Below are 24,427 nucleotides of genomic sequence, written 5' to 3' on the forward strand. Positions count from 1 at the left end.
AAACTACTAACTACTGTGTAGTTAGCAGTATGGCCTAATGTCTTTGGCTGAGATGACACTTCTATGTTTTCTTGGCATGTGACAATTATTTGCTTGTACTTCCAATGAGAGCAATATAATACTATCAATCAACTTCATTACAACATCTTATGAATTTAAAAATCAAGTCTCAGTTACACTGCCTTAAAGTGCTAGTGCTAATGCTCTACTTGTCATATATTGAAGTAACCATCACATCTACCTTTCTCACCAATAAGAATTGCTGGCAGTAAATTGTTTTTAATTATTTTAAGTTCATAAACCACCAAAATCTTCCTTATGGAGCTTGAAAAGTACTGCAGAGAAGACTATGAAAAAAATTCTCGGTTTTCACAGTTCTCTTCAAAAGATACTTCTTGGAGTGTAGGAGTGACAGTGTAAAAAACTTGAAAATCTTGAAACAAGACTTTATTGTTGGGGAGGTTTAAAAGGGTATACTATAGCTTTACAGTCTTAGATGCGGTCATGGTCCTATCCATGCTCTCAGTCAGAAAAATCTCTGAAATCCCTACACTGTTCATTTCTACAGCACATAATGAACACAGTTCAGTATTTTGTGTGAAGGAGTAGCCATAACTATATACTTCTCAGAGATAGGCAAAATAAATCTCATGGAATTATGTGTTCATGGAACAGTGTGCTTAAAGGTTATTTTGTTCCTCAACACCAGTAGAAGTTTGTTACCTTCAGTACTGAAACATGAAGATTTAAATTTATAGAGTCATAGAATCATTTAGGTTGGAAAAGATCGTCACCAGGTCTAACCATTAAACTGTCACTGCCAAGCCACCACTAAATCCATGCCCCTAAGTGCTACATCCACACATCTTTTAAATACCTCCAGGGATGGTGACTCAACCACTTCCCTGGGCAGCCTGTTCCAGTGCTTAACCACCCTTCGCATGAAGAATTTTTTTTCCTAATATCCAATCTAAAGCTCTCCTGGCACAACTTGAGGCCATTTCCTCTTGTCCTATTGCTTGTCACTTGGAGGAAGAAATCGACACCTGCCTTGCTACAACCTCCTTTCAGGTAGTGGGAGAGAGCAACAAGGTCCCCTCCGAGCTTTCTTTTCTCCAGATTAAACAACCCCAGTCCCATCAGCTGCTCCTCATAAGACTTGTGCTCCAGACCCTTCACCAGCCTTCTCTGGACATGCTCCAGCACATGTCAGTATCTTTCTTATAGTGAGGGGCCCCAAACTGACCACAGCATCAGAGGTGGAGCCTCACCAGTGCTGAGTGCAGGGGGACAAGCACTGTCCTTGTCCTTCTGGCCACACCCACACACAAGCCTTTTCAGAAAACTCTTCTACTGGATCTTTCTTCTAGTATTACCTTTACAAGCATCCAGGTTCACTTGGAATTTTGCTGTCTATCTGAAGTACTCATATAGTCACTTTTTAGGATACAATGGCTTCAGCCATCATAGCTCCATTTTGAAGCAGGACTCTATCTCACTGCCACATTCTGGTATCAGTGCTATCAGTGATAATGAGTCCAAGCCTGCATGTAGTATTCCTCAGCAGTACACAGTAGAAAAATGCGTCATGTATTTTTTCTTTATTTTCAGAGTATATTAAGTATTTTGTTTCATATATCTCATAATACATTTTCTGCTTCTTTACCCATTAACCACCACAATGATGTTTTCATTGAGTCTGTCACATGGAGCACGAGTCTTTTTCTGGAATGACTAGTTAGTACAGTAAGAAACCATTCCAGTGTAAGGTTCATATTTGTTAAGACCTTGCTTACATATTGAATCTTCTAAAGATATAACCATGCTAATACATGTTTCACTGGAAAGAGCCCTCTACAGTAGACAGAACCAGGGCAGAGCAATGTTGTGCTGGCATAGTCATCCTGCCTCCCCAGTGTTGTATCCTTCCATCAGCGCAGCTTCATCTGTGGTAGATGTTTTGTATGCTGGTTGATCAGCAGATCTATTGCCAGCTTTCTGAATGACATTCCTTTGAAATCCACCCAGGTGGTTGGGTTGGTGGGCGGGTTTTTTTGGATGACCAGAGATAGCTGTGACTATTTTAAAACATTTCTGCCACTTCATCTGTCTGTTACAACCCTACATCTAGGGAGTCAGAGACCTTAAAACTGACCTGATGAAACAGACCATGCAAGTACTTTTCATCCAACAGCAATGTTGTATAGCTTAGTAGTTTCAATTATTGAAACAGAAAACAATACAGAAATCCACAATAAAATCAGGACAAACAGGATATTTTAGGATTTTTCAATAGGAATGTTTCAAGCACAGGCTTGGTTGTGACATATGTGATGGCAAATCTTTCTGAACACTGTCTCAAACAGGACTTGTATATAACATGGCATTGTTCTATATACAAGTTATATATGACTGAAAAACAAGTTATTCTTACAGAACATGATGTCTTTCTTTTTCTAAGAAAATGTTTAGTCTAATTGTATTTGTCCAGTGAAAATACTTGAAGGCCCACAGACTCCTATACAACTCCTTGCAGTTTTTTGTTGTGGTTTTTGGTGTTGGTTTTTTTTTTGGGGGGTGGGGTTGTTGTTGTTTTTTTTAAATGTACTATGTATTTCTGAGGACTATCAAAAGCCTAGTCTAATGAAGAAAGAAAAGTGGCTAATAAAACCCCCACATCACTGCATGTATGCGTTTCCAGGGTAGACACTGATATTACTGCTGGCAACTACTGATCAGTAGGAAAAGTGTGAAGAAAACAGAAGTCATCCATCTGCTTTATCCATCTGCTGAGAGAAAGAACTGTATTACCATTAACAGTCTGTCTCTGTAATTCTGTGTGTTCTGTGTGACATCTTCATGACAAATGTCTTAGATACCTATATTTTTTAACTTTGTAGTTAGCCATACTAAATAGCATTGCATATACCAAATTACAAGCAGCTCTAAGGTTGTTACATTTTGAAACAAATGTATAATAGAGCATAAATTCCCAGATGTCTCCTTAAAGTTCATTATGATAAATTGGTGAGTTTTTAATATGTCCAATAAAAAGAGTTTGTTTTAGCATTAAATATACTTCTTAATTTACGTTCCATATCATTGTAAGTGAGGATTTTGGCATGTGTAACTTTGGCTTCTCTTTATTTCCTTATATTCAATGTATATGTTGACATACCTTTCAAAAGTGAAATCAATGAAGTCTGGCTGTAAACTTCAGGTGAAACAGTATTTTCCAAGTCTGCCTGTGGAGGTTAGTGCTGTAGAGAGCAGTTTTCTTGAACTTTTATATCAGAAGTGTCAATCACAAACATGGAAAATGAGGGAGACTCTTGAGGAATTCTGTTCAATATTTTTCAGTATTCTATATTGTACTTGTCCTATGTGTCAGGGGCCTTAGAAAAGCAACAACTTTTCTAGTTAGACAATTCCCACCCAGAGGTGGGAATAGCCTGTATCTAGCAGCTCCTTCTGTGACATGTGATGAAATCACTAGTACGTACCAGGCATCCAACATTTCTAGAATCCAGACAATGTCAGATATCCTGCCCTTGTGCACAGTGCCACTGTGTAAACTCAGGAGGTCCTGTACCTGGCACAGGATCGTCAGCAGTATTGCATACATTAATTCCACTGTTGCACGTGCATAGTAAGTTCTTTCAGTATGTATGCCCTTGCCAGGTCCAAGAAGTATACTAGAAAGTTTAAAGACAAAGATCAAATGACCATCACTAGAATCATTCCAACAGCTTTCTCCTGGCTGCCTCCTTTTCCCAGCACTTCACATACCTGATTAGAATGAACGCCAGGCCAGGAGGTTCTTTGTTTGTTTGTTTCCATTAGCACAAGTTGCTTTTGACACAGACACAGCTTTAGAATTCTATTGGGTCACTTTTCTGTTAAGTGCTAAGGACTCAACTTCTGTTAAGGATGCTAATTATTAAAAAAAAAAAACAAACAAACCAACACTTTACAATACTTACAAATTTACGTAAACATTGTCTTTTTAAAAGAAATTTAGCTAAGCAATGTGATCAAGATTTTCCTGCTATAAAACTAAAAATAGTCAATCTTTTCCTAAGTATAGACAATTACTGTTGTGTAACGTATATATTTTTTTAATATATATATGATGAATATATCATCATATATTTATCTCCTGAGTGGCATCTCAGGGGCAGTTGACAGTCTCCTTAGGGTTGCCATTGTGCAGTTGCAAAACATAGATAAAACTTTTCCCTGTTCAAAGCTCTAATTCTAAGACCTTCTTTCAGGTCAGTTGAAAGAGTCTTAGTTTTGGAAGAAAAACCTTTGCATTTTGCTACAGAAACTGCATGTAATTTCATCGAGTGTTTCACCTTATTGCAGAGGCAAACTATCAACATCATTTTTTACAGCAGTGATTTGGTTTCATAGTCCCCTGTAAAGATCTTTCATTGCTGACTGCTGTTGAGAAACAGGAAGAATCACACCTTTTGTTTTCTGTCTTACACAGGAATTCAATTAGTAGGTGAAACACCTGGGATCCACCTTTCCACATCTTTTTTTGTCAGTGCTAAAACCCCATTGATACAATGCCACATATGGACAAAAGTAATATATCTCATGCCTGATTCACCAAAAAGACATTAAGGTGGTTTAATAAATATGTTGATGTTTGTCACAGCACTCTCCAAGCTATCAAGCTGCAACAAGGTCTTTTACCATCTCATGCCAGCATACTCCTTGTGCCAGTCCCTCTGCTGCCTTCTCCTGGTCTCTCCTCACCCCAGGTGCTTGTCCTCTTCCCTCTCTCCTCTCCTCTTCTTCCTCAGCTGCTCTCTCTTCATTGGCTCTCAACCCCTTAACAGAACCAGCCCCAGCTGCACCTTATCTACATCAGCCAACCTGACACCCCTGAAGCCAGCCCACAGCTGTATATTATCAATGCTAATTAACCCAGCTTCATTCCTCTACAGACATTTATTTTTAATAAAGCGTGAATTGCCCCTTCTCTGTTATGGTAAATAAGCAATATTTTTGAAACCTGAATCAGTGTTAGTTGACATCCAAAAACTGAAGTGTAGTGCAGGTGATAAGAAAATCCAGCCCCTATATTTTAAGAAGTATAGCTCCCAATGATTTGAAGGGTCTGTTAAATCATTTGATATTGAAAAAAATCAGCAGCAATTAACATAATCTTCTATCAGAAGTAACAAAAGAAGTCATCATCTCCCTCTTTCTCATTTTTATGTACAAAGATTAATACATAACTTAGTTTAAAAATCTAAACTCCATATAACTTAAAAGATCATAGTTATATAAGTCCTTTTAATAAGGAACGTCTGAGACTTTACATCTTCAAAGATTTACATGAAATAGTTCATTTTAAGCAGCCAGTTATCAAACCCAATCTTGTCTCTTGTTTCTTAAGTTCATAGTATATGAGAAAAGGAAATGTATTAATAGTCTATTATGTACATTTCAACTTCCTTATGAGCTCTCACTTTAAATAGTCTCATATACACATAAGAGATTTTTCTGTGCTGTAATGCCAATGTTAAGGAGCATTTCAAGAAATTAAAATTTCACTTGCTTCTATCTGAAGGCCTTCTGTACAGTCAGCATGATATATTTGGAATTCAAATATTTATAGCCATACAGAGAAGAGTGGGTTACAACAAAACTTTAAAAGAAAATCCTACCAAAAGCCTTTCTTTTCTTTCTTTTTTTTTTTTTTTTTTTTTTTTTTTTAATTAAAGTGTTTCTCATATTTTGAAACTTTTGTGAGATCACTTGTTTGTGGCTTGTTTATGGCTGTAATAGTTGCCATTCCTCGTAACATTAATAACTGCAGGGAAAAATAGTCTGTGTTGGAAGTATTTACCATCTCAAAACGTAAAGTAATCTGTCACTGGAAGTTACAGGGAAAATTACTATATTTGTGAAACTTACAGAAGAGTCCTGTCTTTCGCTGTAGGATGACAATTAACTCAGAACACCCTTAGAGCTGGGAAGTGAAGCTGAAACAACACATTTTCTGTCGCTCCTTCCCCATAAAGCTATGAGCAAAAATATTTTGAGGTAATAGGACACTGTCAACATTTAGATTGTTGTTGAATGAAAACAATTATTTTTTTTTCATGCAGATCCTTTCATAACAAAGACAATATTACTTCGTCGTCTGTCACCTTGTAAGAAGTAAGTAGTAAGAAACACAGTATTGTCTTGGTTTTTAGATTGAAGCATTGGCAAAAAATGAACAGCACAAAAAGGAGAAAATGAAATAAGATTGCAATTACACTAGACTCTCAAGAAAGTACACTTTACCAATTGATTGTGATTCATTATTACAGACAAAGTTAACTTTGTTCTTTGCTATCATCTTTCTGTATTAGTTAGAGGAAGAATACTGGGAAAACTATGTATCATCTCTCAACTATGTGAATGTATGTGCAAACTTTATGACTGTGAAATCAAATAAATCAATATTTAGGAAGCTCAGAACAAAAGACTGAAGTCATTTATGGTTACTTGCATTAAGCATTTTACTTTGTGCTTAGCATTGTTTAGCTAAGCTAATCATAGAAGATTAACCTTTAAAAATTTATATTGCAAAGTATGTTGATCCCATTCTTGGTTCTTAATGCTTTTAGCTCTATAAACAACATTTGACATTTACCAACAGTAATGTCATGAAGAAATGTTCCCCTATCCCGCAAATAACAAAGGTTTGAATTGTTTTTTTCTTCCTTTTTTTGAGGATGGAGTTGAAGATTGACAGCAGTGGAGCCTTTTTTTTTTTTTTTAATGGTGAATTAAATTATGACATCACCATAAAGATCATTAGAAGTTAAACACTTAAAAATGAAAAATATTAGGCAAGCTTTCATATTTTTGCTGAGGCCTCTGCTCGTTTTATTTGAATGAAGAGAAAGTACTTTAAAGAATGAATGTGAGAAAAACTGGTTCTAAGGCTTATTCTGATCCTAAATCACAGAAGCACTGAATTACATGCATAGGTATGAACTTCCAAGTAGTCCTATTGCGTTTGCTGTGATGCCTCAGATGTTTCTACCTACTTCTGATATTTGCCTTCAGGTAGTGCTGAAATATAAATATTTAATGTTGAGAATGAAAATGAAATAATAATTCATGATAGATTCAGTGTTTACCATTCAAATGTTCTAGTACCTTTCTTAACAGGAGTTCTGAGGAACAGTCAATCTTAAATTAGTCTGATAAACTTTTTTAAACCTATGGTCTGAGCACCCCTCCTGCTCCATAAATTTCTTTGAAGAATCTACAAAAAGCAATTAAGAAAGAAAAATCCAAACAAGTTAGGCAGCAACTTGCATGCATGAAGTTCCAGAGATTCAAATATTGGTAACCATTGAAAGGAGGAAAGTCTATGGCACAGGCTCTGTGGCGGTACTAATCCTTAACAGTAGTACAAAAATGTTACATGTCTTTTTTTATTGTAATACAAAAGCTGTCATTGACATCTAATGGAGTTGGAATATGTTTCTTTTAGGTTCACAAGACATAGCATCTCAAAGTGTGTGAGCTGTATTTAGCTAACTTGAGATACAAAAAGTGTTTCATACTCACCTGTTTACTCTTCTATTAAAAAACAAAACCTGTTGAAACAATCTGAAGAAAGTCACATATGCTATGAGGCCTTGGGGACACCAAGTGAGAAGCACAAATCATGTAAATGATCACCTCAGAACTAGACATTTTTTTGAGAAAGGTTAAGGACATTGGGTTTTGAGAGATTTTGCCACTGCTAGGTGCAAGTTGACCTTTTAGATACCTGACTCAATGGAACTTTCAAGGATATAATTAAGCCATTTTTTTTCTCTATTAGTGTTAAATCAAAACTAGAACAGGGCCAGGGCAGAAAATGGCAGTAGTTTCATTCCTATAGCAAATATTAATCATAACTACATTCTTAGGAAAAAGGGGAGCTACTGCAGCTTAACTTTCATTTCAAACATTTCTTGAAGCTTCAGGCAGATTCCTGATTTGAAGAAAGGCTGTTAAGACACAGCATAGAATTCAGAAGTGCAATACTTGCTCCTGTTAAGAGATGTTGCTGCTGCATCCACATAGATTGGCAGAAACTGTAAAGCTAGACTTTATATGTGCAACCAGAAGGGATGGACCAGCCTCAGCTAAAGAATTTAGGTTTATTATCTTGGAGAAGAGAGAAGGAGCACAACTACTGTTTTCCCTTAGCACCTCATGCAAATTTTAAAGGCTTTTCAAAAGTCCTACAGATTTGTTTTGTCCATTTTTTGTTGATACTGTTGAAGAACAATAGCAGATCACCATATGGCACCTTCCTTAGTAACATCTTGTGAGTTGTATCCCACTAGTCTGAGTGGTCTAGAATTCTGCTTCTTAATTTCAGCTGATTCTTTAATCTTACTTCCTAGTACATGGTGATTTATAGCTAAGCAGGTAACAGCATAAAGCAAAACACAGTTATCATTTTAACATCGTAATCAGAGACTAACTTTAACAATGTGAGGCTAAACTGCCTCTGAAAAATGCTGTTTGTTACTACAGGTTGTCTATACGACTATGTGCATACACAGAATATTCATTCGCGATCTATGTATATAGTAAAGATATGAAACATATGTGATGTTAATCATTTGGTTTCAGCTAGGACCAATGGAAACTGAGGCTTCTGATCTCTGCGTGGCAGATTCTCCAATTATCCAGTCACAGATATCTGTTTCATGGGGAAAATGTAGCCTTTCCTCCAGAACTCTGAAAGTTCGGTTCCGTAAGTGTGTTCAGAAAATGAGACTTCAGAAAGTTCTGTCTCTTTTTTAATTTTCTTCCTCTTCGATCCACAATACTGATTTTGATTCAGAACACTTTAATGAGGACTGTTTCTAGTTTCTTTATCAGTAGGCTAATAAACTGTTATTACTATGGAGCAAAACCTTTTCAATACATAATATTCCTAGTGGCTCATGAATTTTATGTTGAAATAAAAGAACTTTCCCCCCTTTTTCTCCTGACAGTTATTCCTGCTTTGTCTGTATGAGACCAAATTTCTACTCTCTCTATTACAGCTAAGACCTTTCCAAAACCAAACAAAGACTGGATATTCCCAGTCAAGTTTATAGTACAGAATGTATGGTTAAGGGAAATAAGATTTTCATACACGTTATCCTCATCCAAAGGGTTAGCGTGTTACCCTTTGATTCTATGCTATCTGTTCTTTCCCCTTTGAAATTCAGATTTATGGGCATTTTGAAACAAAGTGTTAGGCCTGTAGGCCACGGACTGATGAGATATTAAACATACTTTTTTACTTCCTTCTACATTACTTACAAAGTGAGAAGAAATTACGCAGCTGACCACACTGCATCTACTTAATGCTGCTGTAAATAGATCATAATAAGCATGTGGTATACATGATTGTCTGTGCTGATAAATGAAAGGCTGTGGATTGTTCAGCATCAGTGGAAGGAGGGGAACAAGAAAAAAAACCTTCCTGATTGCAGCTGCAAATTGTAGCAATTTTTCCTTCCTGCATTAATGAATGTAATTCATGTAATGCATATTACTTCATTCAACAGCAAAATTCTCATATTTGGTTCACATACATAATGTGTTTTAATTGAGAATATCAATGAGTAATGATAATCCTCTTTCAGAAAAAGCAAAGAAAGATGTTTCTTTGGCCATGTAGAAGGAGCTGTGATGTGAATATAGTTTATCAGTGTAACAAGCTCACTCTCCTAAAATTCTTTACTAAAAGAATATCCTTTAAGCCCTGTTCTATTTTCCTTTTTCCCTTTCTAACCTTCCTTTACATGCAGTATTTGACTGCAAACCTGCATTTTACAGTCTCCAGTGATCAAATCACTTCATCCTCTATAAACATCACAAATTAAAACATTTTTCAGCATCTGAACTCCAACACAACATACACAAAACTAAAGTAATTCATTGTCTAGAGACCATAACAAATTTTAATGTGCATTTACAGAGTAAACAGAGGGCTGAAATGGGTCAAAGCAGTGGAAGTGAAAGTATGTATTACAAAATCCACACAGTACTGAATTACAAACTAAAAAGTGATGTTTTGTCAAAAAAAGAAATAAAGATGTCTATTGGTGGCATGACATATAGATAATATTAAAAACTGGCTTCCATGAGGACCAAAGTATGTCTACTCTGAAGTTATATCACACAGACTGTAAGCAATTTACAGAATTTAAGTTAGTTTTGCATATACAGGAGTTGCAAAATTAGAGAAAACACACTGAAATATAGAACGCACACACGTGAAAAAAAGATGTATATATATATAAACCTCCACACAATTATCAGGGGTTGGCCTTGGTCAGTAATTGCCACCATTGAACAGGAAACAAACAAAAAAAGACGGGAAAAACCTCCACAGGGGAAAAAGCATGATAGAAAATCCAAACAACTCAAAAGAAAAACATCCTAATTTGTTTTCCAGAAACAACGTTTTCTAGTCTGCTTAGCTGCTTTGTAGAAATTCTTTTCTCCTTCCTATTCCTCATGAAAAAAAAAAAAAAAAAAAAAAAAAAATTAATGACGTTTCTGGGGTGTTTTATTGGGCTTGATGTTAAATCACTATGTTTTGTTTTATTATTTGGTCTCTGTTTTCTTCCAGGCTGGAACGTTTCTTCCAGGGTAGGAAACCAAATGTCATCCATGGTTAATTCTGTAATACTGACAACTTGCAGGCCAACCCCTGAGAAGTCAAGGATGAGGCTTCTCCTTGCCGAAAGAAAAGGAAACTAGGTCTTGCCGTTACAAAACGTTTGATTACATCACAACAGTTCTCTTCAAAATAAAAGATCAGTGATACGCCAAAGAAAATAAGATATATCAAGAAAACATGTGGTATCCTCTTCTTTTTATAATATTTATTTATTTTATTTATTTATTTAGTAATTTTGTTTGTACTTCCTGAAGAAGGTGCTCCTTGTGTAGAGATTTAGAGTACATTGGGTGCAGAGTGGTGGTTGGAGGTTAGGGTCAACTTTGCTGTCCGCTCCGTGGATTTTACAGGCGATTTGCTCTTTGCTTTAAGAAGAGAAAGTGATATTGGAAAAAGTCAGCACTTTTAGATTAAAGCAAAGCACCCTTCACAAAGCCACAAACAAGAAGCAGGACAGAAAGTCCATGGCTTGTAGCTATCCTCGCACCTGCGGAAGAAGTTATAAGATATTCGCTCATCTTGCAGATTTCCAATGCTCCTTATAAGGCTGTTTTAAACACATACATTTATATATTTAATTAGCTCGCCAGGTTGGCTCTGGTGCCCATGAATGTCTTGGCATGCACTGCAAATAACAACACATACAAAGTATTTCAGTCCCAGGGAAGTTTGTGTGGTTTTGTTTTTGTTTTTGTTTTTTTTTTGTTGTTTTGTTTTGTTTTGCTTTGGTTTTGTTTCTTCTCTGTCTTTTTAAACAATGTTATCCAGTGAAACCATATACCAATAGTAACAAACATCAACACCTTCCACCTCACAGTGTTCTTTACAAAATCATTTCCAGTATCACATCTTTGCTAACAAGAAAGTCATATAGTGGCTAAAGAGTGTTTTCTTGTAAAACAGAGGACATACTGCCAAATGGCTGTGCTATTTGCAAGGGGGAAATGGAATGCTAAAAGGTTTAGAGCATTTATTTTTGAGAAATTATTTTTCCCAGCTTTTTTTCTTTTTAGAAAGTTATGAAAACAATGGTACATATAATTATTTCTAAAAATGTGACTATATTTTAAGTGTGTTATCAAAATAAAATCATTCCAAACTAGACTAATTAATCTGAAATTTTCACTTGAGAACTCCCTATATCATAAAGAATTACATTCAGACTTTGAAACACATTACTTGAAGTGAAAATCATAAATTTAATTTGATTACACTATAAATAAAAGTTCCAATTATAACAGGTTAATGCATGATTAACAGATTTTATAGCTGTGTTGTATACATGAAAAGGATGAATGTTGTTGATGGTTACAGGCATCAATTTTATAACCAAATAATAATGGTGTTATAAGCAGTCCATAATAATGCTGGACTTTTAATAACTGGCTATTTAAAAAAAAAATCTATTAATCATGTATAAACTATTTTTGTAAATAATTTAATATTAAGCTGAATGCTAGATTCCATTGCAGCCCAAAAAACCACTTTTTTTTTCTCATAAATATACACAATGAAAGCAGAAAGAACTCAAGGCAAATTCTTATTTTTAAAAGTTTTCAGAAGTTTATCAGTAAAACATTTCTCTGTATCTGCTGATTATGTTTATTAGTGTAACAAGAAGCATTCCTGTTCCTGTCTCTGGTATTTTTTTCTCTTAAAAAAAAGGGATTAAACCAAATCCCAGATCTCTGAACACTGTAAATACTTTTGTAAATACATGGTGTGAGATGTTGCATACATAGTAGTTGCCATAAAAGACTCTTAGTCCTCTGTCACATACATAAAAGCTTCTAAGTAACAGTGGTATTTCAATTATCCATGTGTGAACTAAACTTCTAAATGAATATTTACTTTTAACTGAAACCTTATCTCAAAGACATGGCTAAGATTTTCAGAGACGTCCAAGGGAACTCTGAGCTTGCTTCCTACTGACCGTGGACAGGAGTAGGAAGCCTGATTTCCTCTTGCCCATCTGATAATGCTAGCCTACCTGTACCACGCTGCAGTACTTTGCTGGGCTTCTCAGAACACTTGCTCTTTGTTAGGAACAAGCAGATGTACAAGCAAATTTGCTGTAACTTCTTCCTGTGAGTTGTTCTCATACAGGTAGCATTTATAAGCTTGCACTCAAGGATTGAGTTTAGTTTCTGGTTTTGGTTTTATTGCAGCATGGCTTTATTCTCTCTTTTATTAAGGTGTAAGATTTGTCATTTGACAGTTTTTTTATAAAGGCTTTTCTTTCCCTGTGTTAGCAGAACTTAGTTAGAAACTTTGTTAGTGTTAGATCATTTCATGATGTATTGAATTATTTTCACTCATTGTATTACATTTAAATATGTTTTTGGTTGAACTAGAGAAACACAATGCTACAGACAATTTCTAAAGAGGTCTTTGGAGACACATTTCCTCTGCACAGAATACGTGCAATGCAAATAAGTATAAATACTCAGAAGAGTCTCATGGATATTTTTTAAAGAGCTTTTAAAACAATTAATGGCATTATACTTTGAGAATTTAAAAGCTGTAATGTGTGGAAGAGAAACAATATGATATAAAATAGGTTTGATTTCAACTGTTTCACAATGGGAAAAGCAGCACCATATTTGCAGGCAAAATGATTTCTTTTTGTTTGTTTTGCTTTTTTTTTTTTCAGTATGACAATCTGTATATCCCCAAATCAGGGGTCATATATTACACATGATAAACCTTGCATTTATAGTGTTCGGTCTCTGTATAAATCATGATTCCCTTCCAATTTCATATCACATGTTCGACATGCATGTTCTCCTGTAAACAACAAGTTTGTTTTTCTTCATGTTGCAAAGGATTTAGGTTAGGTTGTTTGGATGGGGTTTTTTCCCCCTGGAGATGTGTAAAAGGACTGTGTTTGTTCTCTCATGAACACAAGCATTTCTTTAGATTTTGGAAGGGTGAAAGCTGCAAATGTAGAATAATAACATAGCAAAATCGAAAGAAGCCTTTTTAGATCTTTTCCTTTTTCTACTCTATAATATTTGCTCATAATCTACTATATTGATTTCCATCTTGATAAAGGATAAGCAACAAGAAATAGTCAGAAATTTCCATTTTGACTGTGAATCTAAAAGTCATAGGGTGTTTAAACCAGAGATATAGTTTCACTGTTTTAAGACTTAAATTCAAGGCAAAGTACAGTTTAGAATCCAAATCCAAATATCTCACAATTATAGCTTTTATGCAGATGTGGTTTTGGTGTACAGTTCTGACCAATACTTAAAAGTACCACTGGAACTGTGAACGTGGTAATATAAGTAAAAACCTGTTGATATGGCTGTGGATTTGCTAAATCGATTTCCCTGCCATTTCTAACATTATTTTCTAATTAACATAATGAGAGCTAAAAGAAATTTTATTGCAGGTCAAGAACACTGGGCAAAGCTGGACTACAATTATGCTACCCTCAAAGACAGTAACCTGGAAGAAGAACGGTAGTATATGCTCATATATTATTTCTATATTATTGGTCAAACTCTACTTGATGTGTGGGTCAGGGCTTCTCATGATTGTACCTATCAACCACTGGAATCTAGTTAAATTCTTCCTGTGAGATGTAAATGCCCATGTGTGGTGCGCCACTGACATACATCCAAAAGAGCAAATATCCATGACACACTGTAAACTAATGCTGTATTGTCAAAGGCATGTGATCACAAGACAAATTTCTGTGCAACAGCATGAAACAGTAGTTCATGCCATTAAACTCTTTGAAACTGATTTATTTTCAAATACATGATTTAGTTAAATGCTAGGAAAGCAGAGAAAAACCAATAGTGATAAATAGTAGTAAAAGTGTTTAAAATAATAATCTACATCACAAATGCTGAACCATATTTCATGGACCATAGTGTATGGACCAAATAGCTAAACATTAATTTTGTTCTGTGAATGAGATTAAGTTTAGATCATCTAAGTATAAAATAAAGGTAGCAGAAGTTGCAAACTGATAGTAAACTAATGAGTCAAAAAACTAGTTACTCATTGTATGCCTGAATGACCATAATCCCATGCTTTCAATAAGATATTGATCAGACAAAAATTGTGTAAAAATACATGGGATTCTGGGATGCAAACAGAGAAAAGCAAATGCTGGTTTGATAACCTTGTCCATTTAATTTTCACAACTGGACAAAACACTGATTTGTAAACTAAGCAGATGTCTCAGGCCCTAGATTTTTAGTATCCCCTATTTGTAAGAGTACCTTACATGGTTAACCACCTTGGGTCTTGAGTAGTTTGCATCTGCAAGGGTTGAAGTTCATCAAGTTTACATTCCTTGTACTTGGTAAGGTTTGGGAGGTCTCTGAGATGTAATAGCCTCCTGCACTCAGTCTCAACACCTGTCAGAGCCTCTGAAAACTGGATTCTTACAGTAATGCTTACAGTGAGTCGTCTGTTGCCACATAAAAACCAGAATTAATCTATGAATTCAACAGCACTGCTTTAATATTTTACCAAACATATTAGTGAGGATATCCCTGAGTTTTCTTCCACTAATCATAAGGGAAGATTAATGCCTGTGTAAGGTCCTGGTTTTGCACTGACCAGTACAGGAGAAATACAGCCAGTGACTCAAAAGTCCATCCTAGATTCTCTGTATGTATTACATGATGCCAAAATATCCCTGCCTGTATATGGGGGATATATATCCAGCTTGTGCTGAGTTAATTTTGTTGTACTACAGGTTTATAAAGTCATAGAGGTGTTGAAACCTTGAAAATTTAATTTTTCAGGGATTTGTGCTGATACTTTCCATCTGAAGTGCCTGGTTTGCTGTTTTGCAATACTTGGCTTTGCTTTATAGTGTTAGATTTAAAATAGCCTTCTTGTCAGCGCCAGTGGAAACTACATGAAATCATAATTTTGTATTATTTCCATATAAAGTAAGTAAAAGATAATTAAATACCTACCTTAATTTTACTGGAGATATTAATGAACCATAAGATTTATTAGAAGATGTTTGCAATTTTACATCCATAAAGACAGGTACAACCAAGTATGGTTGATTTTATTTGAAGTTTTATTTGAATATGTTTCACACATGTTTTAAATGAATAGATTCCTCCCCTGTGGCCTAACAATCGCTATCATTTTTATGCCTCTGAACTACAGATATCATAGTTACCTGCATCTCTCCAATACTGCTGGAATACATACCCACACTCAGGAAAACCTCCCTTCCACAAATGTGAGGTCCCCCTTTCTTTCATCATGTGAATTAGTCCTCAAGTGTGTTTTAAGGTTCAATCACCTGTCTTCGATTTTTGAATGGCAAAAAAATGAGCAGTAAGTATGATATTCAAGCCTCCTAATGTAGATGCTTTACTTAGGCTCCCAGTCCATCTTTCTCCATTGGCTGTACAATAGCCTAAAATAGCATGAATTGCTCACCAATGTCTTGGGCAAACATACCACACAGCGGAAAATGAGTTGATCTTACATGCCAGAAGAAAAGTTCCGAATTTCTGATTTTTTTTATTTTTTTTTTTTGCACTTTGGAAGAATACTACTGCTTCCAATTTGGCAGAAATTTAGAATAGGCTATGTATTGAATTCTCCTGAAGTCTCCTTAGAATTTGCAACCAGCAAGTAGCTCTGTACATCTGCTATGTGTTCCTTTTCTACCAGAGATGCCCAGAAGAGCAGGTGAGGAAGAGGGATGGGATCCTAGATGGGTGGTTATTCCCTGGCTTTTACTAAGTAAGGTGCTGAGGCAGAGGTGTTTAGTCCTGTCATGAGGCAAAAGAAAAGTGACAACTTTCCACCCCTGAGTAGAGGAGAGAATTCTGCCAGAGGTTTGAGCCACAATAACTCCTGGAGTGGTTTCTGGGCTAAGGCAGGTCACAGCCCTTAACTTGCTGCCAGGAACACGTAAAGCCACGTTCTAATGCAAACCTGAGATGAAAATACTCAGGAAAGGAAAAACCTGAGGAGACTTCAAATACAAGTAGCATGTAGTAAAATGATACTTGGCTGCAGGCAGTGGTCCAGAGCAAGCCATAGAAAATCTATAAAAGGACAGCAGATAGCAATATTAAGGGAGAAAGGAAGAACAGTAGGACTTTGAATGACTTCTGCAATTTCACAGTGCCAAGATGGACAGAAGTACAATTAGGGATACACTGGTGTGATTAAACACGGGCTTTTACATTCAGGCAACTTTCTACATTATCCCTTACACCAGCTCATACCTGGGGAAACATTTAAATCTTGTCTCTGCAACATATCTGAGATTCATGGTTTTCTTTTTAATTCTTCAAACAGTGCTATTGTTCATCTCTCATTTAACCCCTTGATTTGAACCAGACTTCCTAAATGAGCCATCATGCACTATGAAGAATCTAAATAAATCTCGAATGTTATTGTCAAAGATGAAATGAGATCATCAAAATGATCTGACCCTGTCACTCTTTTACCTTGAATGGGCAGGAAGGAGAGATGAGATCCCTAAGCATATAACTGAAATGGGAATTGCTTCAAAATTTATAGATTTTCATACTGTTCCGATGAAAACAGCCAAAACCCACTGTAGAGTTGGAACACAGTTGTTTTTTTTTTCAGGAAGATGAACTGGGTAGTGTAGTTGGTTTGGTCCGACACTAGTGTAATTTTTGGTCTCTCCTGTAATTCATGACATCCATTCTCATCAGTGCAATTCCTTCTGTTTTCATTTGTGGCTTTTTTTAAATTTTGTTTGATAAGTGGTTCAGGACTAAATAAAATATTACATGCTAGCATGATTACGAAATCCTGGTACAGTTTTGCATTGGGTTCATGAGTGTCATTCAGTAGCAGTGATCCCACATTTTGTTCAACTGCTTATGCTTCCTGGAAACTTATTTAGGCTGTTTTGGTCTGAAAGTGAGTCTAGCTATCTGGACAGACTACCCCCAAAAATTCAGCTCCTGAAATTTTAATTTCCCTAACATTTTCGTGTGATACTCTTATAAACATGTAAATTAGATACTCATTTGGTGAAATGAAGTGTAGCTGAATTGTGTCTGCAGGTGATATATGGGATAGACCCTGTCAGAGTCAAAATGATTTTTGAACCTAAGGCACACACTTTTCAGCTTTAGATATAACCAGAAGCATATTTCTCCTTCTAGGACCATAAAACTTTTTTTTTTTTTTTTTTTTTTTTTTTTTTTTTTTTTTTTTTTTTTTTTTTTTTTTTTTTATGCTCAGCTATCTCAAATTTCATGTGTTCAGCCAAATATATAGTGAGTGTGTTTGATGTTTCTGAATTGTTTAGTGGCTGTACAACTAGAACTACTTCTATCACTATGCATTTATTATATTGTGGAAGCTTTTTTGTCTTGATATTCAAACTTCCCTGACTGACTTTCTTTCCTTAGGAGAATGATATACTGCCTACCTTTTCAGGCATCAGCCATTTGTAGTAGATAACCTAATCCTCTTCCTCCCTTTAGTTGGTGTTTGAGTCTGCAAAATTTTGAAGTTTTTTTTGTTCGTGCATTTGTGTTTTGGGTGGGGTTTTTTCCCCTTTACCTTGCATATATCTTCACATGTATAAGTAATGCATTGACTTCCACTGTTTCTATTTCAGTGAAAAAGTATTCTTTGAGAAAAGGGTTGCTAAGAGAGGTGTTTGCAAATAGTCTGTGAAACACTAGTGTTAGCTATTTGAATAAAACTAGTGTAAGAAGCAGTCCAATACCTAGTGTCCCTTGCAACAGTTAAAAGCTCAGAGGAAGGGGGACAAGCTCAAGCAAATGCAGGCCCTAAATAGGTTAATTGGTACTGTCTGAGAACCAGTGGCAGCATGCTTTATGACTGCTCTTATCAGCACTGGGCACCTTTCCCTCTCATCCTATCCCTGACAACCATGGAAAAAAAATGTCTTAGACTTTTTTTTAATGTGTGACAGAAATATATAAACCAGTGCATTTCTGTTTTTCTGTGTGAAATGGCTGATTCCAAAGCAAATGCAGCTTTTTGTGACACGTAACCCACCCTCATGCATTTACTTGCATATAGTTATGCCCCATCCTGAATGAAGGTGGCAATTTAGGCTGTTAATAAAAATTTTTCTTGAATTGACTGTTTTGTTAGTAACTGGCTTCTGCTGTTGTAACTAAACAGGGCTCCAGCACCAATTGTTCTGCATTTTCTTAATAGATATAAATACGTGTATATTTTATCTATGCCACATTGTAATTACTGTTCACAGAGCCACTTCTGAAATATACAATAAAGTTGTAACAAGAGTCTGATTTGAAGAAAAATAAAATTGATCTTGTCTTTTTCCTCCTGTGTTTTTTGCATCCTGTTCATCCTTTCATCTATCAGAAAAAAATCTTAAGTGGGATGATACTGGATATTACTCTATCGTATTCAACAGCACTGTCATACCAAGAAAAACATATACAAAGGGGTTTATTATAACATAGAAGGAAAATTATCATTTTTTTGTAAATATTTCAGCATGAGATGTTCAATCCCTTTTCTAGCTTTTCACACCTGACACTGCTTAGGCTTATGTTTGACATACAGTCAACCTGATCTCCTTCTATTTATATCATTTATATAAGAGCTATTTTCATGGAATTCAGTTAAGCTCCCCTTTATCTGTACCCATCCAACTGGATGAGTCTTTTTGCTTCTGTCTGATTTCTAGATGGTAAGTGTTTTGAGGCAGGGACCATTCTCTTGCTCCTTTCTTTGCCTGGTGGATAATGCAGTTGTTATAGAGACTAGAACAATGCCTCTGACTAACAGAACATACCTGTGTCTAGGGGCTGTGACTCATGAGCTTTTAATGGTTTTTGTTGGAGCAGTTTAAGATGTTAGTGCTTCCATCTCTCTACCTCCCCCTCTTATGGAAATTAAACACCCAATAGGAGCCGTACAAGCAAACCCCATGCCATCTCTTCATCTATCTCAGTTTAACAACATGATGTTTTAGTTTATCAGCTGTCCTAGAGGCTCAGTTTAATGCTCAACACCGTGAACTGGGAGAGCTGAGGAGCAAGCACCTATTTCCTTCTGCCATCCAGGTTTGGGGCAATAACTTCTGATTGGGTCAAGACAGAAAATTTGGGTGGCAAAATTTTAAACTGTAAGAGCTAAACCAGAGTTTACAAGTCAAAGCCTTCACCCTTGCTATTATTGTGATATGAATAAAAAATTACAACATTATCATCCCTATGACCACAGTGCACTAGTTGGAAAATGGTGGATTGTGAGAATGAAGCCTGAAGTATTGGTGCTGAATCCTGTATTAATTCTATCTCCTTCACATTCTATATTGCTGATTTTTTCAACTTTTATTTCAGTTTTTTACCTTACTTGTTAGAGTTCTGAGATGTGGGATTAATCATAATCATGAAATGTCATTCATCATTATTCAAAGACTCTTTAGGTATAAGGTGGTCACTGATCAGAACATATTGTATGCACGTGAATAATTCAACAGAGTACAAAATAGGTAATCAACTTGTTATTTTGGCAGAGTTTCAGACAGGTACAATACTAGGTAGCCATATTCTCAAAAAGTGTAATTCTACTAAAAGGCTTTGCACCATCTGAACGCCTAGCTCTCTTTGAGACCTACTGCTAGTTCTTGGCTTAATAACTGATTTTTTTACTGCTCCTTGGCAAAACGTCTTGCCCTTTTTACTCCTTTTTCAGTTGTACAGAATGAACTGGAGATGGATATACCATCTTCTGTAGCCATGTAGAAGTCACTTTTATAGTCCTTATAGGCCTATGGCTTTGATTTGGTGGCCAAAACCTCAGTCAGTGTCACAAGCAACAGCAGCAGCTGAGGGGGTAACAGCAGTAGAAGTTGAACTGGCAGTAGACGTAGCATCCAGATTTGCTATCTGTATTTTTTTTGCTGTTGATGAACACACAGATCACAGGTATGAAGCACTGGGAATGCTGGCTGTGGCAGTTAACTTTCATATTTTTGTTCTTTCAGCACATTAGGCAGTTTTGTTCCAAGACAGTAGTGTTTGTCAGTAGGTGAGGGAAAAAACTTTGGTGAGGGGGATCAGACTGGAACACTCACACACAGACAGGACAGCAAGTTGCGTTGCCAAAAAGTATGATGGCAATTTCCTCATGATAAGGTAAAATGAAGGGCTTGAGGCAGTCTTCTCTTCACAAGGCCAGTGGACAGATCATCAGCTGCTCTTCAAATGACATCCGGCTTTATCATCAGCAAAACAGGATTAATTGATTATTACCGTAGCTGTAAAGAGGGTTATGTGTCTGGAATATCTTTGAAGCTCATGAATTATTTAATCAAATGGAAAATCCCTGTCCAGAGAGAATAACAAAATACTAAGTGTTGAGCTTTCTAGCTAGTCCAGCCTAAGGTTTAAGATAAACACTAGAAAAAATCTGATCAAAGTTAAAAAAAAAAACCACACACAAAAACTGAAGCAACAAAACCAACCACCAAGAATGCCCTCCAACCCCTCACCCTACCCCCCAAATTTGAATAAGCTGAAAATAGCAGTTTTCAGGTATTTTCCTTCCCTTCATTCTTCCCCCAGACATCTTCACTGTGCTAAACTTCTTTACATGGTACAAGCAGGGTAAAGCTTAGATTCTTCTTATAAATAACTCTCATTTTATGAGTAGAAGAGAATTCATCTTCATCCTCATACTTGAGCCAAATTTTCTGCTATTGTAAATGAATGCCATTCTTCTGGCTTCAGCAGGGTTGTATGCATTCCAACCAGTAGATAATTGTACTCGTTCTTTTTAATTTTAAGTGATGCAAAGAATTTTTGTAATCAAAAGACATTTTGTAATGCACCATAGACGGGAAACTTCCTGCTTCTCATTGGAAACAAGCTAAAATGTCCTCTGCTTTGCTGTATGTGTCAAGTAACAAATGGGTTGTGTTCTGAAGCAAAGAAATCTCGTCAGTTAATTCAAAGAGCAGGCCCTGTCACATATGCTGCAATCTCTGATGACCCAGTGCAAACTGCCTGATTATGTAGCAATGAAAAGCAATTTAAGTGAGCTGACAAACAACTCATAAACAGCTTCCCCCCCCGCCCCCCCCCCCCCCCCCCCCCCCCCCCCCCCCCCCGTGTTTTCCTTTTCTTTCTTTCTTTTCTTCTTTACTAATTGTGCGGCTTATCTTTCCAGTGGTTAAATTACCAAAGGAATTTAGGTCAAGCAGGTAGAACAAAACTAGTGTGATTCTGCTACTCAGGAAACTCCTGTGGGTTCCCCTGCCAGATCTTTATATATCAGTTTGTTCTAAAGCTTAGGTGAGTATGAAAGGTTCATATTTAAATAGCTAAAAGAAAGGAAGAGATGTGATTAAGTGCAGATGTAGCAAAGGCAGACAGACAGCAAAATATACTGCTAAGTTTACCAAAAGATAGGAAAGAGCTCAGTATGCATACAACAATAACTGAGATGGAGAAAGAGCAAAATGAGTCTGTCCTCACTGTTTCTGGGTTGGCTTCATAGGAGGCAAATATGTAGTGCACCATCCAAAGACAGTTTTCCATGTTTTCATGCATATAACCTGTACAGTTATTTAATGTTTCTTTCCAAATACCAGCACTCTTACAGAAATATGAGTTACAGTGGAGATATATATTTAAGGACAGAACCCATTATTATCTCAACATATTTGAGAAGACCGTGATTTTCTTCTATGATTCAGTATTAATGCTTAACCATGGGCATAACTAAGGATGCAAATAACACCTCTGATTTCAGAGAGGATATGTTTGAATCGAAGCATGCTCAGTACGCAGTCTGGCATGGACACAGGCATGTGGGATTGAACAACTGCTAAAACTTGTAGAACAACAAAAATGAGCACATATTCATTGGCAAGTGCTTTTTCTTAGTTCCTGAATCTGTGTTTTTGTAAGAGGAATAGAAATTAATAGAAAGGCAACAGTGATGTAGATTCAGCAATCTACAGTGGCAGTGAGGGATGGTTACAAAAAGTAGATACTGTTTTGCTTGTGACAGGAGTTAGAACTGCAGATCCACCAAAACCAGTTTGTTTATTACTGGCTTCAGTTGGACTAAGCACTACTAGGAACAGGAGTTTAAATACTTGTATACATTTGGTTCTGTCATTAAGTATTCACATACAAGAAATCAAAATGTAGGTTTTTGGAAAGAAACATAAGGCAGCAGTGAGTTCATTCTGCATTGGAATTCCTGGCCTATAAAAAAGGGATTTAGGTGTGTTAAGATCTTGCCTTGTCAATGAATTTATTTGGAGATGATTAGCACTTCTCAGAAGATGCTTACAGTTTCAAGGTCAACAACTAACTGGCTAATAGGGCTACCTCAATTAACATGGTTAGAATTTCTTTCATTATTTCAGAGAAGATAAAAAAAGTGGAGTGGCTTTGTTTCAGAGGGAAACAAAGTATAAGTTTAAAGAAAAAACAGAGACTGTAGTGTATACAGGTGTAAAATGGGATATTCCTTGCATCATCTTTTTGCAAGAATTTCTGAGAATGGCTGAGTAAGTTTCAGAACAGGAACAAAACTCTCCTTTGGCTTTCCTTTTAATGTAGTCCTAAGGAAACAGAGATTGACTTTTTGCTGTTCAACAGTCACAGTAATGGTTGGTGGGTGCCAGCCTTATGGATTCTCATAGTTTCTAGAACAGTAGCCACAAAAGCCAAAGTCTTTCTCTTTGTAAAGAAAGTAGTAACATTGGCTGTCATCTTGGTAGAGACTAAAGTAGACTTTTTGTCCCTTCACTTCAAAAAGAGATGTAACATAAATAAAAGGAAAAAAACCCCAAAAAACCAAAACCAAAAACAAAACAAAACAAAAAGAAAGAAAGAAAGAAGAAAGATAAAAAAGAATCCCTACCCAAAACAACCACAGAACTTTGTTTAAATTGCGGAAGATTCCAAACTGGACATAAAATCTTTGCTTACAATAGGTTGATAATAACAGATTCCTGGAATCTGTAGATAGAAAGGGAGATTGGAAGGACTGTCATCAGTTTATCAGCATCAACTGACTGAAGAAATATGTTTTCTTCTGCTTCTTTTGCATTCACGCCTGATAATCAGCTTCTCAGTTTGATTTATGATGCCAAGAATCCAGGTCGTTCCATCTTACGTAAGGACTGCCTTCTCCTTTGGGCTCATTTTCAGGTCACTCACTGCAACTCTGTCATCATCACAGGAACATTTTCAGCATGTAGTTAGGTTAATGGTGAATTTACTTCACGAAAGAACAAAAAGTTGCTAGAGATGTTCAGAGTCTGTATGTAAGCAGAAAGAGGACCTAATGTCACTTCTTCACTTGTAGCTGTTCCTTCTTGTGTTCTCTGAGCCCGATCTTGAGTTTGAAAAGCAACAATGGCTTTGAGTGCTTTAGCAAAGCATTGGGAGAACAGGAAAGGTTTGGGGCATACACACATTCTTGGCATATGACATTCTGTAGACCTTTTTTCTTGCTATAAATGTTGAGTAACTTGAATGCAGGTAGGAGAGTTTGTCTAGATTTATATCCATAAAACAGTGAGATTTGGTGCAGCCTGTAAAATATTTAACTTCCTTTTACCTGAATTCATTGCAGCTCTTGAACCTCAGTTAATTGCAACACTGCTTATAGTTAAAAGGCTCTGTGATAACTCTGTACTTTTCACCTCTGGAGTAAGTTACATTATTAGGAATTATGCAGAGAAAAAATGTCTGTCACTCCACCTAC

This window comes from Falco biarmicus, chromosome 3 (genome assembly GCF_023638135.1).
Source record: "Falco biarmicus isolate bFalBia1 chromosome 3, bFalBia1.pri, whole genome shotgun sequence".
Lineage (NCBI taxonomy): Eukaryota > Metazoa > Chordata > Aves > Falconiformes > Falconidae > Falco > Falco biarmicus.